The sequence below is a fragment of the Neofelis nebulosa genome, chromosome 10 (assembly GCF_028018385.1).
Source record: "Neofelis nebulosa isolate mNeoNeb1 chromosome 10, mNeoNeb1.pri, whole genome shotgun sequence".
Lineage (NCBI taxonomy): Eukaryota > Metazoa > Chordata > Mammalia > Carnivora > Felidae > Neofelis > Neofelis nebulosa.
Window position 1 is genome coordinate 17,454,044 of NC_080791.1, and position 9,708 is coordinate 17,463,751.

Sequence of the window (9,708 nt, forward strand, 5' to 3'; positions counted from 1 at the left end):
CGGAACCAAACTGCCAGGGTCCAAATCCTGGCATGGCTTATTTCCTGTGCAATCTTGGGTCAAGTCACTTTACCTTCCTGTGCCTCAGCGCTCTCTGCTATAAAATGGGCTTAATTGTGAGACTTACATGGGTGTTCGTACATCTGAAGTGCCCGGCACGATAGTGTTCATTGTATTCGCTATTATTAATATCGTTACTGTTAGTGAGAAGAGCAGGCATTTCCTCACCTATACACCTGAGACGGCTAAGCCAGACATCCTGAAGGTCTCTGTGCTTCCAAAGTACCTTCCAGTTTGAAGAGACTGTAATAGGAAGTGCCGAGCCGGGTGTTGGAGAACTTTCAGGAAGGAGGGATGGCGCAGGTTGAATTTATCGAGGGAGGTCTCCTCGACCAGATGGGATACGGCTTGAAGCTGGAGGGTGGTAGGCATTTGGCAAGGTGGAGGAGACTGAGCACAGGGCAGAGACAGGAGTGCTCCAGGGGTCCCCCAGGGGACCCGAATCCTTAGGAAGGAGGAGACGGGAGAGTCAAGTCCTTCCTTGTCCACCTTGGAAAGGGAAACAGGCTTTCAGGATGTCCCCCTCCCCTTGAAGCCTCCCCAGAACAGGCTGCTGCCGCCCCTTGAAGCTGTATAGACCAGAGGGTTGTGGTGGGAGCCAGGCTTGCTCGGCCAGGGTCAAGTCAGATAGGTGGTGAGACCTCCTTCTCAGGTAGGCATGCCTCTTTCTGAACCTGTTTTCGAGGACCAGCTTTAGCTGTCCTTGGTGGGGGGGGTGGTGGTTAGGAAGGGAGGTGTTCCTCCCCAGGCCCTTTCCTCCTTCCCCTGCTGCCCAATCCCAGCCCTCAGTCCTGAGCCCCAATCCTAGCTCTGGGTAGGGGAGGGGATTACTTGGAGAAGGCACCTCCCACTTCCCCACCCTGTCTGTGTGCCTTTTTTTACTGGAGGTGGAGTCCCAGGTCATATATGCCTTTTCACTCGCAAGTGGCCAAAATAATGCTGTTTTTTCCAAGAGTGCTTTTTTTAAAATGTAAGTTTGTTTTTAATGTTTATTTTTTCTGAGAGACAGAGCGCGAGCGAGCAGGGGAGGGGCAGAGGGAGGGAGACACAGAATCCGAAGCGGGCTCCAGGCTCCGAACTGTCAGCACAGAGCCCGACGCGGGGCTCGAACTCACGAACCGCGAGATCATGACCTGAGCCGAAGTCGGGCGCTCAACCGACTGAGCCACCCAGGCGCCCCTAAAGAGTGCTTTTCTGATCTTCCTTGGGAGTGACTCACACCTCCAAGCCTGTCTGTCCCAAGCAATGAGGGGGCGTCTGCACACTCATTACACTCCATCCTGCCTGGGGCCCCTTCTTTGGTCTTAGGGCATGGGGATGAAAATTAAGATTCCCTGAGACTTTGGGCTGACCCCATACTCAGGCCAAGTCCGTGCTACCCCTCATTCCAAACGATCCTCCCAGCCTCCCGGCCCAGCTCTGTCAGGTGCCTCCACTGCCTGCCACCTGTGTGGCATCAGAATCCCTTGGGAGCTCAGCCCATTACCAGGGTCAGCTATTTGAGAAACACGCAGATCAGGCCTTATTTTCCTCAGGAGGCCTCTGTGCACGTGTAAAAACGTAACACACCTACAACGAGCGCTCCTTTCTCTGGCCCGTTAGAGTTTACAAAGTGACTTCACATAAATGAGCTCACTGGCTCCTTGTAGCAATTCTGTGACACTTCGTGGACGTGGCTCACCAATACGATTATGTGGCTTGACCAGGTCAGACAGCCAGTTGGGCCTCCTTGCCCCTCAGCCTCCTTGCCCCAGGCATACCTACTAACCTAAATGGGTTATCAGATTGGCCAGCTGGAACCTCGGGGCAGCGGGGAGGGGAGAGGCACGAGGTACTCAGCACCCACTGGGGCCAGTCCTGCAACAGCAATCACCGAATACATGGGGGGGGAGGGGGCGGTGCCCACAGGTCCTCTTCAACTAGAGCTGGCGGGAACAGGCCTCCTGATGGGCCCCTTTTGTCAAGGTAAGCAAGGCCCTGGGTGGGAGGCCAGGAGCCTGGGCCTTGGTGGAGCCTCTTCAAGCCAGAGAAGATAAACACTGTGTCAAGTTCCCCCGGGCAGGGTGACCCCAGCCTGGACTGGGTCTTGCTGGGTTTTCTGTGGGTTTACTTCGGGTTCCTCTCCCTGCAATCTTAGTCAAGGGAAGGCTTGTCTTCGCCGAACCTCAGATGTGGTGGGTGGAGCCACGGAGAAGTCTGGCAAAAAGCGGGGGCCAGGACCGCTCCCAAGAAGCAAAGGTCGAGGGTGACCACGCCTACCTGGGAGTACCGGCCTAGTCCCAGCTCTGTGCATTCTGGGGTGGGTCACCCCCATTGCAAGCCCCCAGCTCCTCATCTGCTAGGAGGTGGCCCTCTCTAAGGGCTTCCTGACCCGGCAATCAGTGGGTAAATGCTGGCTGGCGTTCTACCTGGGATCGTTAGGTGTTGGGCGACTGGTGGACAATTGAATTGTCCACGACTTTTCTTAACAAGCCATGCTGTAGAGAAATGGTAAAAATGGAGCACCACAAAGCCCAGTGTTTGGTAGAGGCTGCCAGATGGCCCTCCAGATGCAGTTGTCCAAATTTGCACCCTCACCAGCAGGTGTATGAGAGGCCCTTTTCCCCACATTCCTGCTGCATCAGGCGGGGTTCTTCAGAGAAAGAGAGCCAATAGGATACAGAGAGAGAGAGAGCGATTTCTAGTAAGGAATGAGCTCATGTGATTGTGGGGTCTGGCAAAATCCAAAATGCTGGCAGCAGGCAGCTTAGGCAAAAGATGACGTTGCAGTCTCGAGTCTGAAATCTGTACGGCAAGTCACCTGTCCAGAAATTCAGACGGGATTTCTGTTATGGTCTTGAAGCAGAGTTGCGTCTTCTGGAAACCTCACTGTTTGCTCTTAAGACCTTCACCTGATTGGATGAGGCCCGCCCACATTATCAAGGGTAATCTCTAAAGCCAGTAGATTGTAGAGGTTAATCACATCTACAATAATACCATCACAGCAGCATCTGGCCTAGTGTTAGACCAGGCACCGTAATACCTAGCCGACCTGACACATAAAATTAACCATCGCACCTGCTGTCACTGGATATCATGATATGGTGTTTGCCATTTTGACCTTGAGAAACAGTAAAGCATTCTAGGGATTACTCTCAGACATCAACTGTTGACTGTAGCCAGGTAACGGCTGGTTGTTCCTGTTTCCCTCCCCTGCCCCCACCCCATTTCCTCTCTACCCTCCTCTGCCCTGCTCTGTGCCCCAGGATACCAACCTGGGGATCTGCCTCCCCTGGGTTCCTTCACCTCTGGCTCGGCCAGTGAGGAGCATCAGAGATCAGAGGGCAGGATAAGAGAGAATTCCAGGCATCTATCCCCACCCCTTGCTGCTCCCGGACCACACCTCTGCATTGGCTTCCTTTCTCCAAGCACCAGACCTCCTCGGGCCCCTAGACCACTATTTCCTCTTCCTGCCACTTCCTCCCTAGACTCTCCGTGTCACTGGCCCTCTGGTTCCCTTAATCCCGCTCCCACCTCTGTAAATAAGCCATACTTTCATTAAAGGCACTCCGTGTTGAGTCAATTCTGTTTTCCTGCCCCTGCTGGGGCCCCAGAGGAATGGAGAGTGGGAAGGAAGAAGGCAAAAGTGAGCTGGAAAACACAGGCTCGCACGACAGGGACTCCGTGCGCACCTTCTCCTTGGAGAAGATCCCGACCTCACAAGGGGGCTTTCAAGTCCAGCGAAGGAAAGAAGGCGGGTCACAAGCTACCTCGGTGTCGTATCCACATCCCCTGTGGTGGCCATCTCACCGCCTGGGCCCGGGTTCCAGCTGTGTGTCCTGCTGAGGCAGCGTCCTGACTCTTCAGCAGTGACAGGCAGGATGAAGTGACACTACACTCATGGCACCCCCCTCCCCTACACCAGGGGAAGCAGAAACAGATGCCACGTGTCTACCCGGCCCACACGCCCACATGCCTCTCCGGACCCCCTCCTGCCTTGATGGTGGGGGAGGTACCCCCTCCCAACCAACCCCAGGGCTCTGAATCCCAGCCCTTCCCCCTTCTCTTAGGAGACACTATCCCCTCGCTCTCTTCAGCTTCTCTCTCCTGCCTTCTTCCCATCAGCCCTGAGAGTATTTTTTTTTAATTTTTTTAATGTTTATTTTTGAGAGTGAGCAAGCACGAGCAGGAGAGGGACGGGGGTCGGGGTGGGGGGAGGTTGGGGACAGAGGATCCGAAGCGGGCTCTGTGCTGACAGCAGTGAGCCTGATGTGGGACTCAAACCCATGACCTGCAAGATCATGACCGGAGCAGATGTCCAACGGTCAACCAACTGAGCCACCCAGGTGCCCTGCTTGAGGGACTCCAATGTCCCATGCACCCTCCTGGGGACTCCAACGCCCCATGCACCCTCCTGGGGACTGCAATATCCCATGCACCCTCCTGGGGAACGCTACTGTTTCCTCTCCGTGTACTGCTTCCCCCTGTTCCCACTTCCTTCCTCTTTGCTGGAGGTCCCAGCTCTGATCTCTGTTCCTCCAAGAAGCTTTTCCTGGTGCCCGGCCCCCAGAGTCCGGTAGGTCATGCCCCGCAGCAGACCCCCGTCGCACCCTCCATTTTTCTGTGAGAGCATGTGCCCCGGTAGGAGGGACTTGCCTGTTCCCTGCTCCACACGCATCACCAGGCTGAGCTTCCTGAGGACGGGGACAGTGTCTGGTCTCCATTACATTTCCAGCTCCTAGCTTAACCCACAGCTCCAGTGTGTACTCAATACGCACTCCGAACGGATGAACGGGCGAATGGCCACTGACCTATGCGTCGGCGCGTAGGATTACACATAGCTCAGCAGCTCCAGAGGGCAGTATGGGAGGTAGGACATTTTAGCCAGCAGAGCTGCCCTGAAACAGGACGGCCACCCGACAAGACCAGGGACTCCCGTCACTACAACTGATTGGGCTAAGGCCGGCTGACTCCAACTGGGGTTGCACGGGAAAGTCCGGCCTTTGGTGGGGAGCAGGGACCAAAGCCCCAACATCACGCTGAAACCAAATTCAGTATCTCCACCTTGTCTGGAATGGGGGCAATTCACCTGAAATTGCCCCAGCCACGGATGGGCACTCTCCTCGGGACCGCGGGGAGATCTCTCCAGTCTTGCTGGTAGCGGGGCTCAGGTTAAAGTCACACGCACCCCCCCCCATCACCACAAGAGGGCGCGCTGGCCTTAGACTTGCCCTGAGCGCGCAGGTGGACCCGGAGGCTTACCTGTTCTGAGTCAGGAAAGGACTGAGGCAGGAAAGGACTGAGGCAGGGTTCTTTTGAAGGTGAGATCAGAGTGGCCAGACCCAGGCCCAGTGTGGTCCCCGAGATCGAAAAGAAGGCAGAGTTTTGTTTTCAAATCAAATCCATATTATAATTGTCTGTTTTTTGGAAGCTTCAAGTGCAACGTGGGCCCTGGGCTTGTGTGTGCTCCCTCTAGAGGTGAGCCAAGGCTGGGTACAGGGTGAAGCGGGTGTCCAGGGCTGGCAAATCTGCATTAGGAATATCAGAGGCAGGGAACAGCTCGGTGTCCTGACTGCCGTGTCCTCTCTGGCCCACTCTGCTTTATCCCGGTTCCCAGAGCACCTCTCTCACTCTGTCACCTTACCCCCTCCACCCCCATTCTTGGCAACGGTGCCATCAGGTTGCCTCGGAGGTGTGAGTTTAAAAGAGGCCTGCAAGTTCCTTCCATCTGCTCTTTGGGGAAGCCTGAACTTGGATCCATTCCCTGTGGTTGCCCCAAGGCAGGGAGCTGACCCCCACCCTGCACCCCCACGCTCTGGGCCCTACAGCCCATCTGGCAGACAGAAGGAGCTAGAAGGGACTTGTTGTTTGGTGGCCTTCCAGGACGCCTCGCTCTCCACCCTTCTCCCAGCCCTGACAACTCAATCCAGCTGACATGACAGGAAATGAGAGGGAGCAACAGGGCCCACAGCCAAAAAAGGCCACTTCTCTTGGCTGAGGTGGAGAACAGGGGCCGGGGGCCCACCTCCCTCCCCCAGGCACCTTCTCTACGCGGGTGACGGGTGACGGCACCTCCAGCAATGTGTCTGAAAGGGGAGGCTGGACTCCCCTTTCTGTCCTTGAAGCACAAGAAGCTGAGGGCATGCTCCAGTAGAAATGGGGCCTAGGGAGCTGGTGTGACTTCCCAGAGGTGCAGCCGAGGGGATCGGATGTCACCTCAGGAAGACCAGGAGGACCTGGGGTGGGGTCAGAGTTGATCAGAGTTTGGGGACTACAGTATGCTAGACTCAGGTTTTGGCCTGTCGCTGAAAAAGCCCTCTAGCTATTGAGAAAGAGGGGGGGAGGTAAGGGAAGCCGGGAGTGCTCATTTGTATTTAATTTGCATCTAATTTGCATACGACTCTTTTGATGTCCAAAGGCAATGAAATTTCCTGCCCTTGCTTCTTTTTCCCTTTCTTTCCTCTGTTCCTTTCTAACCTCCAGGCAACTTCCAATCCCTCTTCCCTTCCCCACAGCTTTTCCTCTCCCAGGCCGAACAGAGCCGTGGAGTATTAGGCCCAGGCGGTTGGCACCTTCCCCATCATCTCCCATCTGCCCAGAACCCAAAAAGTGGGTTTCGTGGAGACTCTGAGTTCTGGGAAAAGAGGGAGGGACACGGTTTTTTGTTTGTTTGTTTGTTTGTTTCGTTTTGTTTTCTTTCTGCATTCCCATTCAGCTCATCTAATTGAAACGATCATCAAGCAAGTCAGAGAGGGAAGGAATAGAGATTGTCCACTTCTGGCCTTTGCCCCCTACTCTCATGCCCCAAACCCACCCAACCTTCTAAGACCCAGGAAGACCACATGAAGGAGGAACAGGGAGAATGGAAGGGTCTCTGCTGTGCTGACTTGCCCACTTGCTGTGTGACCTTGAGCAAGTCCTTCCCCCGGTGGACCTGGCTTCCTCGTATGCATGAGAATCCAGACTCCTTCCACCTCAAGTGACAGGATCTAAGAGGAGGGGAGACTTGCGCAGACACTGGAGGGTAGGACTAAAAGCGCCAGCACTGCAGTCAGGCAGATCCGTTCTAAATCCTAACCTTGCCATCTACTAGCTGCATTAGCCTCCCTGAACCTCATCTATAAAAGGAGCCTAAAAATCGTATCTTCCGAAGTTGTACTCGGTAAATAAGAAAGGACATGCCTAGCCTGTCACACCTTTCCTGGCAGATAGGAAGCACTCAGTCAATATTTATTGAATGAATGAAGGTGAGGTAATGTCTGTCACCCTCTCCCCAGGTCTCCTCCTCCCTTCCTCCCACCCCAGGTCGGCAATCCCAAGCTGTGCTTCCAACTGTGAACCTCCAAGGTCCCACCTCTGCCCCAATGGGCCCCGTCCCCAAGAGCTCCACCCCCATCTCAACCCCAGGGCCCCAGAATCCTGGCCTGCTGGAGCTAGAAGGCCCTCAGAAATCATTAGACACATGCCCCTCTGGCTTCTGGAACACCAAAGCCCAGAAAAGAAAGGTAACTGCACAGGAAAAGAGAAACAGGTCCCAGACGCGGTGGTCAGAGAATCAGACCCGCCGTGCGCCCAGCCACACAAATGCTATGCAAACTGACAAATGGAAATCTCAGGCACACGGGTGGGGGGGGGGATATAAACCATGTGCAGGCATTTTTCTAGCATGACGGCAGGTGAAAAACTGTTGTAGATAAGAAGTGGCCATCAGGTGAAGGAGCCACACCTGAGGTGGAGGGGGGACGGGAAAGGAGGGAGAAGGGAAGGAAGGGACAGGTTAGAGGTGTCCTAAGGGGGTGGTCCCTGGGCTCAGGAGGCCTCCAAGAAGCCTGTACCGATCTCTTACCCCAGCCAGAGAAAACAGGAAGACGGTCCTCTTCCCTCTTACCAAGGGTGGGAAGAAGAGAAGACGATGTAACTGGGGGAGGGTGGTTTGTGTGAACCTCAACAGGTACTAATTGGGACTTCCTGTCTCTCCGGGGCCACTGTGGCAGCCACTGGGCTCTCCCCAAAGCCTGTGTGTAACGGGCACTGTGCTCAGTGCTGTGGGGCAGCCGGTCAGTTAACAACCGGGAGGTAGGATAGGAAAAGCCCCCCAGAACCCGCCGCAAGGGCTATGAAGAACATTGAAGCGTTATGCTAATTTAGTAAAAGATCAGATCACTTCCACCATCAGAAAAAGGAGGCGGCATTTGAACTGTGCAGAGGGAGTAGCATACAGTGCTCAGAACAGGAGCCCTGATACTTACTGGCTGTGCAACACTGGGCAGGTTCTACCCTCTCAGCCTCACTTTACCCACCTGCTAAATGGAAATAATAACAGCCCCATTTATGAGCTGTTATGAGGACTAGACAAGATTGGAGGCCTTTAAAGTGTTGGTTAGCTCAGGGCCTGGCACCTAGTCAAAGCTCAATAAATGCTGGATATTGCAATAGGGATCATTGGGGTTGGTGGTGGGTAACATACCATCTGGAAAGAACACCTTAAACAAGGCAGAGAGGCAGAAAAGCTCTGGACGTGTTCTGCGAGCAGGAAATAGTCCTTGAGACTAGGGTCAAGGTAGGTTGGTAGGGACACCAGTCTGGAAAGGAAGGCAAGGTCCTGTGCTCGTGGCTTTCTAGGTTTATAGGCACATGGTTCCTTGGCCTTGGTGCCACCTCCTGGGACCTAAAGAACAGAGGATAAATATGGGGGGACCTCAGATGGTAAGTCCATGATGGGCGCTTACAAAGAGCATTGGAATGGGAGTCCAGAGACCTGACTGAGCCAGGCTCCATCACTAGGGACGTGTATGCCTTTGACAAGTCACCTCCCAGCTCTGTAGATGAGGCAGGTGGCTGGCCCCATACCCCTGACGCTGGTAAATAATTTTCTCATCATCTTCTTCGAGAACCTCACGACCACCGCGGACCTGGAGGGCAGGCAAGGGGCGGTGTCTGCGCCGGAAAAGGGACTAAGAAGCTGGGCCCCATCTAGCTCCCAGGATGTTGTGAGGATGTACTGGGGGGGGGGGGGGGGGGAGGCTAGGTGCGCTCGGCCACCTGTGAAACTCCAACCAGATAGCTGCGAGCTCTGATAGGCACCCGCCGGGGGTTTACAGATGAGTGAAAAGAGTGCAGGAAGGGGAAGAGCCCGGTCTCTTGTCACACAGCTGGTGAGCGCTTGAGAGGAGTCCAAAGCCAGATTGTTTCCAGAACGTCCCCCACGGCTTCTCTAAAGGCTCTCGACTCCTTGCAGCGCTTACCCTTGGGGAGTGCGTCCAGACGGAAGCTCCAGCTCCGGCCCCGGCCGGATAATCCCTCAGGGGTTCCTAAAAAGGGGGACCAGGAGTCTGGGTCTCTGCGGGCGCGGTAGGGAGAGGCTGCCAGGCCGGGTTAGGGCAGACAGGTGTTCCGCAGGGTCGGGACCCGCCCCGCCAGCAGCCCCCGGCCGCCTCCCCCGGGCCCCCCGGCTCCTCGGATGCAAATCACCGGTTTGCATGGGCCCGGGGCCAGGCGCGGGGGCCCTGCCAGGGGGGGCGTGGCCGGCGGCCCCCGCCCCGCGCCGCGCCGCGTGCTCACCTGGGGCGTGTGGCGATCCCGGCCGTGTCGAGCGCTGCCCGGGCGGGAGCAGCGGAGCGCGCGACAGCGGCGGCGACGGCCCCGGCAGCGGCTTCCACCGCGGCGGCG

General features: G+C 55.8%; 1 long non-coding RNA gene across 1 annotated transcript; it reads right to left on the bottom strand.

Moving 5' to 3' along the window:
* Window positions 1–1,086: 1,086 nt before the first annotated feature.
* On the bottom strand, window positions 1,087–3,914 carry LOC131486942 (uncharacterized). The gene is made up of 2 exons (XR_009249531.1): window positions 3,732–3,914; window positions 1,087–2,860 (listed from the first exon to the last, which is right to left on the bottom strand). It is a non-coding gene; the product is annotated as an uncharacterized LOC131486942 (long non-coding RNA).
* Between the last annotated feature and the right edge of the window lie 5,794 nt (window positions 3,915–9,708).